Genomic DNA, 19,972 nt, shown 5'->3' on the forward strand with positions numbered 1-19,972 from the left:
AATATAAGTTACTTAAACTATTTCTTTGGGAAAGTTACAATTCTTTTCTGTGGGGAAAAATCTAGTAAATAAAAGTTTATACATATTCTATATCTGAAACAATATTGAAAAACACATGAGAATGCAATACAAAACTGTGTGTTGCAAAGCATAGGTTGCGTAGGTGTTAAGAGCTAGTCAAGATCGGGGTTGGATGGGGAGTTTATGGTCATAATGATTTGCCCTTCATTGTGACCTCAGAGCATTTTCTTTCAAAAACCAGAGCTCTTGTTAAAACTGCTGGTCAGTTTTACTGTTTTTCTTTTACTGTCCAGCCAGGGACCCTGTGGGCCAGGTGGGCCTCAGGAAGGTTCTGGAAACCTGCAGGTCTGAAATTAGTCACAAACCAGGAAAGTAAGAGGCATAATGTTTTATTTAGGAAAATGGCCACAAGGCAGGCTCCACATTCTACATTTATCAGGTCTGGGGAAGATAAACTGACACCTTGGTGAAATAGTCATCCTATTTCTGAGAAAGGCAGTGACATCTTTCTGGAACTAACACTCTGCCTCTTTTCTTAAAGGCTGACTTTCACTGATTTTTAATGTTATTGCAAATTGTCAGTGTGGAAGACAGGGGCGGGGATTGTTGGTTACAGGTAATTTATACCATTGTAATCCATTATAATAAGATTTCCCATCTCCCTGCACTGAGATTACATGGTGTCTTAAATTTAGCTGGTTCGAGCCATTTAGTTTGTCTGTTTCTGTTTTTTTCATTTTTGCTGCATTGTAGATGGGCTGGGGATTTCTACATACTGTCTACTTTCCATTATATGTTCATTGACAACAGATTCCATGGGTGCATCACATTTTATACCCAACCAGTATCAACTATGTTGCTCTTAGTTCTAGGGCCAGCTATGACCTTCCCTATGCAGAGTGTTATAAATTATGTGGATTTCTCAAATTACAGTAGAGTTGCTCTCTATTTACTATTTCTCTATTCTGTTTCTCTTCCTATATGCAACTCATTCATTTTCACTCTACCAAATAGAATGCTATGCATGTTTTGGCACTATTCCAACAAGTGAGGATATTTTTTTTTAATTTCACTTAGATACAGCTATAATGAACTTAAAATATAGACTCTCCTGGTGTGATTTAAAAAAGCATCAGAAGCAGAGACTAAAGCTTAAAATACAGGAAATTCAACTACAGCAAATGCAATAAACACCTTGAGGTTAAAAAATAGTAGATTAAAAATATAAGTAAATTGGTCTTCAGACTGAAGTTCAAACATACAAATAGTATAGTAAGAGGATTTATTTTTGGCCAGGAAGAGTTTTAAGCCCTCAATATTTACACTGCAATAAATTCTGACAGTTGCCATTCTTTGTTGTGATTTCCCTATAAAGATGAAGCTAAATTGCTATCTAAAATGTGACTCATATACCAACCCATACATATGTGCACATAGATACTACAGGTAGGTAGGAAAATTTCTTATTTGTATATTAATTTTTTTGGTGGAGAGCAGGGAATGCTTCCTCAGATGATCTGAATGAAAATGGTTTGGAAAAGTGGACAAAGATCTTGCCTTTGGATTTATATGGTGCCTAGAAGTCAGAACTAAGGTAAAGGTTAGTACAAGTGAATACGGGTTTACATAGTTTGAACTTCACACTGGTACCAAAAAAAGGGAGAGTCCAAATCTCATATTCGTTTACATTGCCTGATGTGGAGAGATACTACAAGGAAGCAAAGGTTGTTGCTTGAAAGCTGTTAGAAGCCAAACATAAAAATGCATGAGACTTTTATACATCCAGAGATGGGTCTGTTGAATTTTCCTCAAGGTGGATCCTACAATCACAACAGGAGGTTTTTTGCTTGTTTCGTTTTAAAGAGAAAGACATATACACACATTGTCATACTATAATAGTGCACTGCCTGTAGGTGCCATCATGATAGTAAATTCTCCCAAATAATTTCATTTTAAATGCTTGCAATCACATTCCCATTGTCAGCGATTAGAAAATGGAGTGTGATGGCAACTTATACAATGAAGATTGAGGAAAACTCTACAAGCTTTGTGTAGACATCTCGAATATCTTTCTTATGTAGAAATACTTGAGACAAAAACTACAAGAGTGGGAACCAATTATTACACATGATTGTGATTTTTTTTAGTACTTATTTATTTGAAAAGTGTAGTTACAGGGTAAGTGACAGAAGAAAAATCTATTTGTTGATTCCCTCACCAAATGGCTACAACAGGCTGGAGCTTGGGAGTGATGAAGTCAGGAGCCAGAAATTTCTTATGGTCTCTAATGTAGATGAAGGGAATAATTGGGCTACACTCTACTGCATTCCCACACATTTTAGCAGGGACCTGTATGGAAATGTAGCAATGGGGACTCAATTTGGCACCCGTGTGTGGTTCCATTCACTGCTCACTCCCCAAATGGCCCCAGTGGCTACAACTGAGCCAACAGGAGCCAGGAGCTTCTTCCAAGTGTCAGGCGGGTGCAGAGTCCCAAGGCTTTGGGGCCATCTTCTACTGCTTTCCCAAACCATGTTCTACCTACCTAAAGCACTGGCATTCCCTGTGGTCACCAGATATAGTCTCAGCTGCTATACATATGACCCAGTTCCCTGCTAATGGCCTGGGAAAGCAATAAAGAATAGCCAAGTCCTTGATCCTTACACCCATGTGAGATATCTGGCAGAAGCTCCTGGCTTCCTGTCCATTGTGGCCATTTGGGGAGTGAACCAATAGATGGAAGATATCTCTCTCTCTGTGTATCTCTCCTTTTCTCTGTAACTCTGCCTTTAAAGTAAGAACAAATACATCTTTTTTTAAAAAAATCTACACATTGTAGAAACCTGAATACATATAATTATGTTTTATATGTATTTTATCCATCTTACGTACAACATATTTATTAGTACCCATTAAATGGAAAGCACTATTCATGTGACAGTAGTTTTAAAACAAAAAATATGAAATGTCCATTGAGATATATTCTATTTACATGTATAATATATATAACCTAATCAGAAGCTAAGTACTAAGTGAATGGAAGATTGAGCAAACACAGATACTTAATTATTCCAACAATCCAAGTTGTGGGCTTAAAATGCCAACTAACTCTGTCTTTACAAACACCACTTTGAAAGGAGACTAGAAAAACATTGTTTGTTACTGGGGAATAAGGATAACTCTACATTCTTAGTAAAATCATAGTTCATCCCAGAAACTGAAAACATCCCTACCACAAACAAAACCAGCCAGAAAAAAATAGAAATGGCTAATAGAAGCCCATTAGTACTATCTGTCATGATATCTGTATCTATTCCATTTATTATTTAAAAACAACATAAGAATACCAGAATTTATAAAAGACATTAATTTTACAATTGAGTTGTCATATTGTTCCTAGTCTGTGACTTTCATTTTTATATATCTGTGCTTTTAATATTGTATATTTAGATATTTTCTCTAAGTTAGGTTAACCTGCAGTCTAATTTCAACCACTCTGAATTTAACTCCTATTTATCTCCAAATCAATCACTTCAGACAGTAGGATCTATCCATGGTGCTAGTTGGATCACTTACAACCCAAATTCCTACACTATATGCCACAAATTATCTCAGAAAATATGTGTGTAGGTATGCTTGTGTGTATGTTTAAATCTGTCACAACTCAGCACAAAAATCATTTTTCATCTATGAGACCCCTTACCATTTTTGTAGAACATTTTACATATAATTTTACCCCTTTGAAACATCTCTGTAAGTTCAAAAGATAAATTCATCTGTGATTTTATGGTGAAATATTTCAAACAGTGGCATATGAATACCTTTTATAAAAATATGCTAGTTTCAGAAGACTACATTAATTACCTATATGGATGTCATAATTTGATTGTTCAGCCTAGGAGTTGGCATCTGGAATTTGAAGTAATATTCTCCAGAATTGAAGTGAGCATCCCTATAATGCAATATGATCCATCTGCTGAAGAGAAAACTTACGGAAATATAAAATTGCCAGTGGAGAGCCAATGAACAATGCAAGAGTGAAGCTAGTGTTTGTCACAGCTATTAAGGTGATGCGCGATGTTCAGATGCACATTCCACATCTGAACGCTTGGGCTGGACCCTCAGATCTGCTTCTGATTCCAACTTTGTGTTAATGTTCACCCTGAGGGGAGCAGGCAATGTCTCAAGTACTTGATTCCCTGTCATAGATACAGGAAACTTGTTGAATTCCAGGCCTACTTGTTACTGTTGTGGACATTTGGAGGGTGAATCAGTGAGTAGAAGATCTGTCAGCCTGGCCACTTATGTACGTGCTTAAAATAAATTTAAAAATAATTTAAAAGAAACAGAAAACAAGATAAGAAAACTAGAATTATATATGCTATAGTAATTTGATTCTGTGAATATATAAACAAAAATTGATGAATGAAGATTCATTCATCAAAATTTTAACAAATTTTAACAAAATTTTAACAAATTTTAACATCTCTGAGTGAAGTCAAGGAGAGTCTTAATTTTATTTTGCTTTTCTGTGTGCATTTCCCAATTTTCCATACAGAAAATGTGCTAATTTATATAAATGACCTTTATAAAGTAAAATGGACATTGTCATGTGGTAAATATTACATAAGCCTCATCACAACCATATATGCCAACTATATATCATACTTCATGTCATTGTTTGTTACATATGCAGAGTGGAACTCTTGCCCTTCCAAAAACTTCCAGAGCAGCAAATACATATCTTATCTCTTTTTATACTTTACTGTTCTAAAATATACTTGTTATTTCATAGACACAAAAAGAGTAGAGGCTGGTGAGAAAGAAAGATCTCATTCATTAATTTACTCTCCACACGCTCACAGTGGGCTAACTCAATCTTGGTTTTACACAGTGGTAGGTAGCATGTATCTAGAATCAGATCAAGAGTTAGGACTCAAAATTAGCTTCAACCTGGGAAGTGGGTGTCCTACGTGGTGATGTAACTGCTGCACTGAACAGCTACAGCTGTTTACACACATTGGGCACAGGCTTCCTTTTACCTCTGTCTCTCAGCACTCTCCACAATTACCAAGCATTTGACAGCAATAATCAAAATATGTCCATTGATTCCCTGTGTCTCTACATCCGAATCATTGAAACTGATGCATGTGCAAAACACTTTCCAAAATATAGTGAGTCTTACGACTTAAAATTACTGATATTGAAAGCAATATATGGGGCCCAATGCAGTAGCCTAGAGGCTAAAGTCCTTGCCTGGCATTCACCGGGATCCCATATGGGTGCTGGTTATGGCCCCAGCAGTCCTGCTTCCCATCCAGCTCCCTGTTTGTGTCCTGGGAAATGAGCAGAGGATGCCCGAAGTCTTGGAAACCTGCACCCGCATGGGAGACCCAGAAGCATCTCCTGGCTCCTTGCTTCAAATCAGTTCAGCTCCAGCCACAGGGACCACTTGCGGAACGAATCATTAGATGGAAGATCTTCTCTGTCTCTCCTCCACTCTATATATCTAACTTTCTAATGAAAATAAATAAATATTTTTTTAGAAAAGAAAACAAAATAAAAAGAAAATAATGAAAATATAAAAATAAAATAAATATATTCATTTTAAAAAGAAAAAAAGCCTCCTATTTAGGAAGTATGGTAGTGTGATTCTTTAATGATGTCATAGCTATTGGCAAGGAAATGTGTCATTATACTGTCTTAGAATATTCTTTATTTGAGGTTCTGTATTTAGTCATATCCACACCAAGTTTCTATTTTAACTCAGTCTTGCTATTTTAAGATTGTTAGGGAACACATATAGCTTCTCTAGCAAGGGTAACAGGAAACAGAAATTTGGGCATTTACTACATGCACAAACACGGTAGGAAGCTATTACAGAGAAAGACACAAGCAATAACCTTCACTCCCACAATAGCGCTGGCTGAGCTAGCACTTTTCTGCACTGTACAAGGAAGGCCTCCTCATGCATGCTCCTTCCGATTCACTCCAATTTGGAATGAGTAGGTGACAGCTGTTCTCTTCATTTTACATGTAGGAAAACCTTACAGAGAAGCATCAAGAGGCTGTCTATCATTTTTAGTGTCAAATAAAAGACAATAGCAAAGCCTGGAGCTGTGTAAGACTCTCAGCTCCATATAGCTAACTCTATTCCGTTTACCATTATATATACCTATATAAGCAGGGACTTTACACATATGTTTTATATACAAATGAAAATAATACAATTTAGTGATACCAGTATCTTAATAGAAATAACCAAAAGCTTAAATACACATCGAAAGTGGGAATTTCAGTATATTTCATTCTAGAACATTCCACGATGGTATTATATTATAGAACATTCCACAATAGTAATTTAAAGACAGTGAATCAACAAATAAATTTCTACAATCAGCAGAAAAGTGCCTCTTTTCTCTTGTAGCTCACAGGATCATGGGATGTGTACGCTTTTGGCTTATTTTGTAGAATTTAGGAATAAATTTAATTTTTAAGATATATTTTTAAATTTTATTTTTGATGATTTTTATATAGTAGATTAGGGTGCAAAGGGTTAAGGGCAAGAGGAAAGTGAGTGAGACCACTGTTTCCACATCCTCTTTTTCCTTCCTTTATCTGAGGAAGGTGGGAGATAAAGGGAGATGCCACTCCCAGCCTGCTAGTCATCCCAGGGTCTGTGATGGGGGCATGCTCCAAGGATCCTGCTCAAATAGTTCTGATACTTCAACAATTCTGAATTGCTGCTGATCTTGCTACTCCAAGCACGATGAAATCTCTCCAGGATCCACTGGTTAACATAGTTAGCCTTAGAGTCTCTGTTCAGATTTTCACAGCCAACACTTGGCTGGGGTATTTGATCAATTTGTTCTGTCCTTCATCCTCTGATATGGTACCAGGTATCCTCTGTATGCTCCAGTGTACTGCCATATCCTCCATGTACAACTGGATGTGCTGCCATCTAAGCTACTGAGGAGGTCCAGCTCTGACACATGTACTACATGGTCTGACCATGGAACTTGTAATTCTCTCCACGGTTGGAGTTCTGAGTCCAGTGGTTCATTTGGGGGAGAACCCAAAGAAACCTCATCTGAGGTGATTCCAGACTTGATTCTGTGTGTGCTTGCCAATACAGGGTCCGGCACAGTCCATCGCCCACTCAGCCTACACAAGCACAGGTGGTTGCAATCGCTGCATCAGTTCTGTTTCCGGTCCTGTCTTCTATGCAAACCAATGGGTGTTGCAGCCCAACTCAGTTCTGCCCACCACACACTCAGCCCTCACATAAACCAGTCTGAGCTGCAGCCTAGTTGGAGTGACTCCCAATAACCCCCACCAGGCCAGCCCCCTGCCCTGGTTCCCATGCTTGTCAGTATGTACAACAGATTGGTTCAGTCTGTCCCACATACCATTCAGCTCTCATACATGTCAATGGGCATTAAAGCCTACTTCAACCCATCCAGCCCCACTTTCCAGTACACACTGGTGCCAGCAGGTGCCACTATCTAGCCATGCCTATCCTAGTCTGGGTTCTCGTGTTCACCAGTTGGAGTGTTAACCCAAGAGGAAAATGCCCATTGTTTCCCTGATAGGCACACGCCCAGATCTTGCACTCTCCAGTTGGTTCTGCAGTTTTGCTTAATAGAATTAGCCCCCAGTGCCAACATGTGCCTTCTGATGCTGCGGCAAAGCCGAAGCAACCCACACCCACTCTGGCTTATGCATGCACCAGTAGGTACAGTCAACCCAGCTTGGCTTTGCCCAGACCCAGCTCATGTTCAGGCCAAGAGGTGTTGTAGCCCAATCTGGTCTGCCTTGGATCCCAGCTTTCATGCTCAGCAGTGGGAGTAGTGGTCCAGAAGGGGAGCCTCATACAGTCCTTCCCTGTTCACTCCCTATCCCTGGGATCTCCCATCTGCTGGCTGAGCTCTGTGGCCCAGTCTGGCATGGCCTGCCACACGTTGGCATTTTGTCAGTGGATGCTGTAGCCTGGGCTGGCCCCATTCACTCCAACTTAAATTTCTAACACTCACAAGGAAAGCAAAGCCTTATGTAAGAAGTTGTATATCTGAATGATTCCAGACATTTGAATTAGCTTAGTTCCACGTGAATTATTGAAACAAAGAAAATAAATATATCTTAGAAAAAGAATTGTACCCTATCTAATTAAACTACAAAAACAGAAAAAGTTATGAGTGTTAAGATAATTATAGAAATAATATTTTTTCAGATATTTTTTAACAATCGATTAAAAATTGAAGCTTCCCAGTAAGCTGTAAGAAACAGCTTCTCCAACACTTATAGCTCTCTTTGCTAAAGCATTGGTACTTCTACCCTGGTGCTTTTCCCTCTCATCAACTAACTGTAGAATTCTTATTGACTGATAGCAATTCCATTTGCCTCCAGTGATTTTAAAGTTTTGTATTGGGCCGGCGCAGTAGCCTAGTGGCTAAAGTCCTCGCCTTGCACGTGCTGGGATCCCATATGGGTGCCAGTTCTAATCCCAACTGCCCTGCTTCCCATCCAGCTCCCTGCTTGTGGTCTGGAAAAGCAGTTGAGGATAGCCCAAAGCCTTGAGACCCTGCAGCACAATGGGAGACCTGGAAGAGGCTCCTGGCTTTGGATCAGCTCAGCTCCAGCTGTTGCAACTGCTTGGGGAGTTAATCAACCGATGGAAGATCTTCCTCTCTGTCTCTCCTCCTCTCTGTATATCTGACTTTCTAATAAAAATAAGAAAATCTTTTTTAAAAAGTTTTGTGTTATTTGCTTGTTTTCTGGCTTATTCTGCTCCTGTTGTCACACAGGGTATATAACGTTTCATCCAAATGAAAACTGCCACCACAGATTCAGTAAAGTCAAATACCTCTTACATATTTTGACTCGTTTTTGTTTCATGGAATAATATAGTGTGATCATTGCTTATAATGCTGATTATATGATTGTAATATAGACTCTAAATCTTGCATTTCCTGTGATATAATACTGGTTAAAAGTTATGCATTCTTAAAAATCCATTTAATGCTAACGTACAAGACAGTTCAAAAACTTTCAATTTTGTACTGAAATGCAGCTTACAAATAACAATAGATTCTAATTCCATATCCCCAGCACCATAATTACTGCCAAAATGAATAGGAATAGATTTCTTAAAATTTCTTTGTTCTTTGACATTCAATAAATTACGGATGAGTTCCAGCATATAGCCTAGTGGCTAAATGCTTGACTTGCAAGCACTGCGAACCCATATCGGTTCCGGTTCACATTCTGGTGGCTGCACTTCCCATCCACCTCCCCGTTTGTGGCCTGGGAAAGAGTAGAAGATGGCCCAAGTTCTTGGACTCTTGAACCCACAGTAGCAGCTTCTGGCTCCTGGCTTCAGACTGGCCCAGCTCTGGTCTTTGTGGCTACTTGGGAAGTGAACCAACAGATAGATCTTTTCTCTGTATCTCCTTCTCTCTGTATATCTGTCTTTGCAATAAAAATAAATAAATCCTAAATATTTAACATAAGAAAGTTGCAAGGTATGTTAATTCATTCCCGCTGTGCCAAAACATTGCATGTAATTTAGACATGAAAACTAGCTTTCTAGAAAGATGAAATAATGTTCTGTAATATTTTTATTAAATATTCTTCAATATTCTATTATTAAAATTAAATTTTCTGTAAAATATTTATTTAAATTAAGGACATTTATGTGGCTAAATTATTTGCTTAGCTGTGAGGAATTTTACTTATTATCAAAGATCTAAATGTATTCTGGTTTTGGCCTTTTGGGAACTGTAATAAAAACACCAAACTAAATAATTGTAAAGTAATTTTCCACCTTTTTGCAAGGCTACTCAAAGGAATCTGATTAGATTTAAGACCACAAAGTAAGGAAGATAAAAGATTAATCACTGAGGTGCTTCATATAATGAATGTGCAAGTAATTCTATGCTGCTTCATGAAAATGTCAGTCCTGGGAGGTTTATTGCTTTTTTCACTGAATATTGTATGGACAAACCAAATCAAAAAATCTTAGAAGGTATTGTTACTGTTGTTCACTGATGATTATCAGATACAGGTCATAAAATATGCAAGATGTAATTGAAGATACATTTCTATCTCCTCAACAATCTCAAGCCTCAATCATACTGTCAGACCTTGAACCTGTTTACAAAGTTAGGGGTTGCCAACCATGGTTCATTACTGACCTGGAAGCTAGTCATGTGAGACAAACAGAAAACAATTAAGCAAGGTTTCATGGAAGGACAAATGAAAGGAAATAAAATGAGCTATGAAATGTGTCCTGTTAAATGTCTGAAGAAGAAGAAACCTGTGAAATATCTGAAGAATTGCCTCTTTCAAACTGTAGGCCTCGTGATAAATTCTGTGACCAGCATTTTTATTTTGACTTGAGCTACATTTTTAGATCCAGTACAGCCAGTTGATTACTCAGCTGTGCTCAGTTACATTGCATACAAAACAACGTTAAAAATCAAACATTAATTTTGTCTGTCCTCCTCCAGTAAAGTGGCATCTCACCAACTATATGATTTAAGTATCTGTAGTAAACAAATACAGCTTCATAGAAGGAAGAAAATACTCCTTAACCATCATTTCCTACTCCCCTATTTGCACATCATGTATTAAGAATTAAAAAACACTCACATGGGCACATGCACACACACACACACTGCTGATTTGAATCACAAACAGATTGCTACAAGCAATATGTCATATCAGTGGCTTCAGGAAGAACTTTGAATTTCTGAAGCAAAATATAGCATCTCTTTCGAAGACCCACTACCTGCATGTTAATTTCTAGCACTTGAGGAGACTGCCAACTCCATAATACTCATCCATACAGTTGGACAATTCTCAGTGCCAGATTGCCATCTATTGTGCAGAGGGGCTAGCTGACTTTAAGAACACGGGTCATATTTTCTTTTTTTTAACTTTATTTTTAATTTTCTTTTTGTTTTCGTTATTTTTCTTTAAATTCAGTTACAAAGTTAGAGGCACCTGGGGAAATGGAGGCAGCACACTGGGCAGTTGCAGGCATTATCCAGCAGCCGGTGCTTGTCACAATACCCTCACCAGAGCCCTTCCGCCCTACCCCAATGTTTGGCTTGCAGTGACCTCGCCATCCCAAAGTAAAGACACTTTTCAAAGTCTTCAGTGTTTCTATCTGTGAGAGAAACACAGCTTTGTGAACTCATTGTTCTTTGTGATTAGGGAAGACCAATTTTGTCCCTTTCCCTCATCCTCCTTTCTGCAGTATCTGACCCACTCCAAAGCCCTGATCTGTCACTGTCTCCATGGTGTTAGTCACTGTCTCAGTCACTCTGGATCAGTTTGTAGTGATCCACAATTTCTGCGATTTGGCAAACTGAACTCTGAAAAGAGAAACACTAGAAGAGACTAAGAAAAAGAGAAAAGAAAAAAGAGACTAAGAAATAGACCAAAGGTAAAAAAAGTTGTTTATTACCACAAAAAAGGTTTACTGTCACAGAACACTAGCTGAAATTTATCTGTTCCCCTTCCTAGAATCAATGTTTTTTTTTATTTGCATTCAAAAATTCTTTTTTGCAATTGATTTAAACATCAGTAATATTCCTTCTCACTGAAGTGCTCAGCTCTCTGCAGCGCACTGCTGATAAATCTCCAAGACTAAGGTGCTTAGTAAAGATGAAACAGAAGCTCCATCTTTTGCTGAGAGCATAAAAACAGCACACTGACATTACAGTAGATAATACATTATTAATCCAGAGAAGAGCAAAATACTATTTAGTACAAAAATCAAGAACAAGTAGATAATATTATATAACTACATTTTATATGGCAAACCTGGGAAAGTTATCTCAATAAACAAGGACTATCAGATTTAAAAGTTTGTTAAACACAGCAGTTTTAAAAGGCTGGGTTGATATTTGGGTTTAGGCTGTATGGTTTCCAAATCCCAGGCCCCATCTGATTTGTCTCATTAATTCACAAAACAAGTCAAACGTGATCCTTGCTCATTGAATAGCCAACCAATTACCAAAAGCAATTCACTCTATAGGATTTGAGAAATTAGTATAAATAACAAATACTATCATCCAAGATTCCACACTTTAGTAGAACTGAATACAACAACATGAATAATAATCAGTATCTATCCATACAAAGAGAACTTTATTTTCAGTCATTAAATTCAAGAGACATTTAAAAATTATTTATATATGTGAGATATAGTATATTATGTTTCATTATCTGTATACATTTTGTTATATCTAATCAAAATATCCTTTGCAGCATTTACTATGTCTTTAAGAGTAAAAATATCCTAAATATTATCTGTTAGGTTTTTTTTTAATTGGGATAATATACAATACACCAGTTTGTTTCACCAATATAATGACCACCAGTTTTATCCATGTTGTTGCAAATAATATTTCATCCTCTTTGATTAAGTGAGTGCATATATATATATATGTACATATATATATACACATGCATGCCACATGTTCTTTATCCATTCATTGTTGCAAGAACACTTAAGCAATTTTCATTTCATATCTATCCTGACTAGTGATGGAATAAGCATTGGAGTACAGCTGTCCCTTCAAGGGATTCATTTTCTTTGGATAAATTCCCACAAGTAGGATTGTCGAATCCTTGTGGATATACTAATTTACATCCCCACCCACAAAGGGATTCTTTGCATCCACATTTCTGCCAATGTTTGTTCTCTTTTGCCTTTTTGACAACCAATCTTACTAAAGCAGTTTGATAACTAATGGCTATGATTTGTATTTACCTGACCATTGCTGATATTAGCATTTTATCTTGTTCTTACTGGCAACATATGCATCTTCCTTTGAAAATTTGATTTTCTAGCATTCTGTTGAGGATTTTTGCACCTATATTTATCAGCATGGTTGATCTGTCCTTTTGTCTTTAATGCATATTTGTGTGGTTTTGATTTCAAGACTATCTGGGTTCTCAGAACGAATTTGCAATAGTTATATCCCTTTTTTGAAATAATTTAAAAAGCATTGGTCCTAAACCATTTTTTAAAATTTGGTAAAATTCAGCAGTGAAGCAATATGGTGTGGGGATTATTTCTGACGGGAGTTTCAAACTTATTATTATTATTTTATAATCATTGCCTCATTCTCACTACTCATTATTAGCTCACTTAGTTACAATATTTCCTTTTGAATCATCTTGGTTAGACATTTATTGTTGAAGAACCTGTCTGTTTCATGCACATGGTCATATTTGTTTCCATGTAATTGGGCATATTAATCTCTTAAAAAATTCTTTGTAGTTCTGTGATGTCAGTTATAATGTCTCCATTTTCATTTCTGCTCTGTGGTTAGAACTGGTGAGTGTGTGTGTGTGTGTGTGTGTGTGTGTGTGTGTGTGTGTGTGTGTGTTTCTTTGCTAGTCTAGTTAACAGTTTATCATTTTTGTTTAACTTTTCAAAAACCCAGCTTTTTGTTTCATTGATTATATTGGTACTGGCTTTTAGTGTCAGGGTCATTTATTTGTGCTCTGAGTTTTATTATATCTTTCCTTCTAACAATGTACTTGATTCATTCTTTCAAATGGTTTTCTGTCTTTTCACAAAACTCAGTGTAGAAATGAATTGGCATTATATTAATCAACCCAATTAAATAATATTTATTGTATTTATAAGTCATTAGTCCTAAATCACAAATGTCCATCAATTACTGAAAAATCTATCACATCTATTAATGAAAGATCCAACTTTAATGCATTAAGAGCAATATCCCAAGTTATAAAAGCAGTAATTCCTTATAGAAATAATTGATAAATTAAAATAAGACAGGGAAATGACTTTTCTGGAAAATATCCAATAACCAATGATTTCAGAAGACAAGGATCCAAGAAAGTTATTAATATTACATTAATATTCAGTTAGTAAGTCACTATTCAGTTAAATATTTACTGTGGATAAGTCAGAAAACAAAATATCATCTCATTAACCAGAGAGGGATTTATGTCAATAAACTTGAAATACATTCAAGAGGATGGGACATGGCAATACAGTCTCCTCTCATAAGAATAGAAAATGGTTCTTTGTCCAAGAGACAATCTAATCACAATGCACATCTTAAAGGATCTGAAAAGACAAGAGTAGACAAGTGTTCTGGGGAAGAAATTTCAGTGTTTTGAACGTTAATTATAGAGAAAAAGAGAGAAGCAAACAGGAGTGTTTTTGACATTGTGAGTTGCAGGAGTGCAATGACATGCCTGGCATAGTCTGCATAGGAAGAACTTATGAGAACACTTTATACTGGTTTCCTGAAGACTAAATAACATCTCTAAAACTATGTCCCATCCAGGAGAATACCCTACCTCCACCACTCAGCACAACTGAGTTTAATGCAAGCAGTCAACCCAACATGCGCCTGCCTATATGCATATCAGATATGCGTACACAAATGTGGCGGGGGGGGGTGGTTTGCTGGGATACAATTCCACTGCAATAGGGAATAAACTGATCAAATGTAAGTTCTATAACCTATCTTTTTAAGAATTATTCAGAAGGTAACTTTTTCAAGTTTGCATATGGAAATGAGAATTTCCAAGTACGGCTTGCAAATCCTCCCTGGCAATAAAGAATATTTTAGTACTCTAAACCATAGTTTACTACAGAGACTCCATTTTGATTATTGACCATAAACACACATATCTTTATCACACATTACTTATATAACTAGAAAATGAGCTAACTCAGAAAATTTGGCTAAATACCCTTTGTGAAATGCTCTATATATGGTGACTTGATGTATTTTTGTTACAACTGATTGACAAAGGTGTTAAAGAGTAGAATTTCCTAGCGTTGGACACCTCATTCCCAGTGATATATTAAGTTAAACATAAATATAATCAATGTGTAGATGGATTAATTAATCAAATTATACTTCAAAAAGGCAATATCATCACCTTTAAAAAGCTAATACTGATTAATAATCTAAGTGTATAAATCTATTTGTAATTTGTCTTTTGACAAGTTCGAAGGCATTTTAATTACAAGCCACAATTACACCAATCCATTTTGGAGAACTAAAGGATTAAAAGGAGAAAATAATGTCGCTTTCCCATCATAAAGATAATAAATTAGCAGTGCTAGGACATGGACCCCCCTCAAATCTATCCTGATTAATTATTTTCCTTCTAGTGCTATAGATACTGAATATTTTTATTTGTAACTATATTCTGGGATCTTATCTAGTCAGACAGTAAATATAAAAAGGTGAAGCGTTTCTGGCTCTCTAGCAAATATGATACAGATCCACCTGAAAGTTTTCACTGTGTACTTTCTCAGCTGAAAGAACTTATTCTAGGCATTGTTCTCAGCATGAAAAAAATGACAATAGGCCTTCAAAATATCCCTCAAGAGAGAAACCTCCAGAAGGTCTCAAGGGAACAATATCTTCCTACATATGTATAAAAGACCTCTTTTGATGCTGAATAGAAAAGAAAAAGAAACAGGAGCTATTTGGGGGGGAAAAGAGAAAGGAAAGTATGAACAGAAAAATGGTTATGAGGAATTTGGAATATTGTAGAAATAGATGTTGAGGTATTAAGCTATGATAGTGGCTTCAAAGATGTTAAAAGGCATTCATAAGCTCATGTATTTGAGGCTAGAGCTTGTGAGATGTGTCTTGCTCTAGCCTCCCTCTCTCCTGGTTCAATCTTCATTTCAGCAATGGGGATTGCTTCTGAGATCACTGAGAAAAGTCAGAGAAGAATGTCTACATTGTGCCTACAGCCACATTTACTAGGCTATCTAATCCCACCCTTGATTCTGCCTTCTTTCCTGTAAGCTTGATTAAATCTTAATATTACTAAGATATTTGGATGAATGAAAGAATAAAGTATAAAAATCGCGAGAGAGCACTGAATAGGTAAGTTTGAATTAAGGAGAAGGAAATATCACAAGAATTTTGTCTTGTGTGTATTAAGTCTGAAGTGGCCTACAGTCAACCAAATCGGAATAGCAAAGGAACAGTCAGACACATAACTTAGAAGTTCAGGAAAATAATTATGAGCTGGTGTACAAGGTTACAAATGACAAAGTGCATATTGTTTTTAAGGACACAGATTTTTAAGTAGTTAAACTATAGGTAAGCACAAAGAAGAAAACACCTGAGCTGATGATAAATCATTATTACCAAGTACAAGATTTTGAACACCATACAGTGCATTAACCCACACTGGGATGGTTATAACGTCATTAGGCAGTATAATTGGACAGGACTATCATTATACATTTTGTTCATCGCTGATTAAACTGCTCATCTTTATGTGACTCATGATTTTATATTTTAAATAAGGAAAGAGAGAGAGGGGAGGGAGGGAAGGAAGGAGAGATGAAGGAGGAAGGAAGGAAGGAAGGAAGAAAGGAAGGAAAGAAGGAAGGAAGGCAAGAAGACTTGAGGAGAGTGCTTAGATATACATTCTAAAGGGACATGTTCAAAGGATAAATAAAAAATGCATCATTATGGATGCGCAATGTGGAACAAATAAAAGGTGCAAAATAGTTGCCTAGGAGAGTGACACAAAGAAAGGAGTAGGTGACTGTCATGGTTGGCACCAAGGGTCATTTTGAGATTAGTGATATTGAATTCAAACTTATGTGAGTAGGGGCATTTGAGTTTGAATCTCCAACTTCTAAAATGATATAGATTGCCATGATTTGAATTCAGACAGTGGTTAAGTATATCTTGAGTGCCCAACTTCATTCTGTACACAAAGGTGCCAGTTCTTTTTTAACTCTGATTAATATAAATGCATTCCTTTTCATACCATACCCATAATTTCTCTTCTGAATTTCTTTTAAGTTTTGATACTTAAAAAATTACTGTAAGGAAAAGTTTCATTCATTCATAAGTACAATTCTAAGAAGATAACCATATTTCCACTCTCCTCTTCCTTCCTCTCTATTTCTTCTTTTAAAAAAATTTTTTAAAGTATAACTTCAGTAAACTCTGCAATCCTAGGTTTAATGTACCAGTAACCATGTATTAAAAAAGAGATATAGAGAAAGGCCATAGTTCCACAGATGTAAAAACAAGCGTTAAATACAATAATCAAATCACCAATTATTTCACTCCCTCCCACATTTTTGTGTTCATATATTAGTTACCACATACTGGATAAAGCATTTTTATGGGGCAGAACACTATTCAGCCTTAGAAATGAAGACTTCCGTCTTTTTCAAAAAAGGATGCAAACAGAAAGCATTGTGCTTATTGAAATAATCCAGTATGCAAAAGACAAACATGTTTTCTACTTAGAATTTCAGACAAAAACATTTCATAACCTCCTGGCCTTTCCCAATAGATTTCTTCCATCTGCTCATTCACCAGCACCATCACTACCCCCAAATCAACACAACCTCTGGAGCTGGTCTGATCTGAAGCCAGTCAGGAGTTTATCCCAATGATCCCAAGGGTGCAGGGGCCCAACCACTTAGGCCATCTTCCACTGGCTTTCCCTAGCATATTAGCAGGGAGCTCAAACAGAAACAGCAGCAGGGACTCAAACCAGTGCCCGTATGAGTTGTGGTGGCCACTGGTGGATGCTTTACATATTCTGCTATGGCTCAAGTCCTGTATGTGTTACACATCCATGTTCACTCTTCAATGGACACATACTTAGGTTGGGTTGGTACTACTTAGTTATTACGAATACAGCTTCAGTAAACACAGAAATGTGAATGCCTGTTGGACATGCTGATTTTATTTCTTTGGGTATGTAAACACTAATGTAATTGATATTGCATGGTTTTATTACATTTTGGGTTTTTTTGATGAATCTCCATAATGTTTTCCACAAAGCATATCCTTTACCAATAATGAGCAAGAGTTAACATCTTTCTACATCCTCAGCACTTTTCTGATATTTAACCTTTTTTAAAAATGCTTATCTTCACTTTATTTGAAAGAGACAGAAATGTTAAAGCAAAGTTACACATTTCATCTGATGATTTTATTCACAAAATGTCCACAACAGCTGAACCGTGCCCAAGCAGATGGCAGGAGACCCGGAATCAACCTAGGTCTCCCACATGGGTGGCAAGATCCTTAGTGCCTGGGCCATGATCTGCTGTGCGTTAGCAGGAAACTAAATCCCAAGTGGAGGTGCCAGGATTCAAACCAGGCACTGCCACATGGACTCCGGATGGTGTACCATTGGACAGCTTATTTGCTGTGCCAGACATTCGTGCTGTGCCAGACATTCATGCTCTGACTTCGTCAGAAGTCTCTCTCTGTTAGGTTCTCCAGACTTCATCTTCAAATGGTTGTTCCTTGATCTACTGTTCCCAGATTGGCAGGATCAATATTATCAAAATGACCATATTACCCAAAGTAATATACAGATTTAACACAATCCCAATCAAAATCCCAATAATATTCTTCTCAGAAATAGAGAAGATGATACAAAAGTTCATCTGGAAACACAAGAGACCACAAATAGCCAAAGCAATCCTGAAAAATAAAAATCAAGCTGGAGGAATCACAATTCCAGAAGTCAGACATACTACAGAGCAGTGGTCATCAGAACAGTCTGGTACTGGTACAGAAACGGAGAAGAAGATCAATGGAACAGAATAGAAACACCAGAAGGGAGCCCACACATGTACAGTCAACTAATCTTTGACAAGAAACCTGAAAATAATCCAGGGAAAAAGCCTGGTCTATTAAACAAATGCTGTTGGGACAACTGGATAGCAGCTTGCAGAATAAAAAAGCAAGACCCACACCTGTCACAGTATACAAAAATCAGCTTTAAATGGTTCAAGGACCTAAATCTACACCCAGAAGCCACCAAACTATTAAAGAAAAACATAGGAAGCACTCTCCAAGAAATAGGAACAGGGAAAGACTTCTTCGAAAAGATGCCAAAAGCACAGGTAGTCCAAGTTTAAATGAACAAATGGGACTACATCAAACTAAAAATATTCTGTATAGCAAAGAAAACAATTAACAAAGTGAAGAAACAAGCAGTGAAGTGAAGAAAATGTTCACACGCTACACTAGTGGTAGTGGACTAATATTCAGGATTTACAAAGAGCTTCAGAAGCCCAGGGACAGTGAAAAAAATTTTTTTTGAAGAAATGAATATGCAACAAAAACAGTATTAAAACGAATTTATAATATCTCCCCTCCTTTGTTCCTTGTGTCTAGCAGTAAAACAGTCTATTAAGTTTAGTTTTGGCTCCAACTTTCTGCTCTATGTAGGTCATGACACTGTTGACATAGGCAATGGTAGAAAATTCAATATTCTGTTGTCTAGGAACATTTACAAGTTTCATTTAGGAGTCTACTTTTATTTAGTTGTAGAGATGTATTCTGTCCGTTTTCTTCTGTCCTGGTACTTTGTGTCCTTGCTCTGTAACAGGGACTTAAAATACAAGCCACTGTATTGCAGGCCCTCACGGAGCAAATGACAGGCCAGCTCGGACAGCTGTGACCTAAGTTATGGTTGTTGGGGCTTACTTTTCGCAAATTTTGAGTCTGTATTACTTACTTGATTTTTACATTGCAAATAGAACAATCGTCCTTTCATCTTCACTGGCACTGCATACCATACTTTTACGTTCTTTATTAACTAACTGTATTTGCCCTCAACTGGTAATGTTAAGTGTGAATATGGATCTCAAATGAATTTTAACCCTTCAGCAAACCTTACCAACACAGTTTACTGTCTGCTTCCATTTGTCAAGGACCCAGATAAAAAAATATTCAGGACTTTCAAAAGCTGGCTTTACTATACTACAGAATTTTTTCAAACTTGACTAACCTTTTATTAGTCCTTCTTCCATCCTGTGTGATGGTTGTTATTCATTCTGAAGCAGAACTTGGAGGTTTCTAACATGGATAAGTTGCAAAATAATAAATACTTCTTGTTTTAATGTGGTAAGTTTTGGAGTAATTTGTTGTGTTAT

This window comes from Ochotona curzoniae, unplaced genomic scaffold (assembly GCF_017591425.1).
Source record: "Ochotona curzoniae isolate NIBS_2020 unplaced genomic scaffold, NIBS_Ocur_1.0 contig_883, whole genome shotgun sequence".
NCBI classification, from domain to species: Eukaryota; Metazoa; Chordata; class Mammalia; order Lagomorpha; family Ochotonidae; genus Ochotona; species Ochotona curzoniae.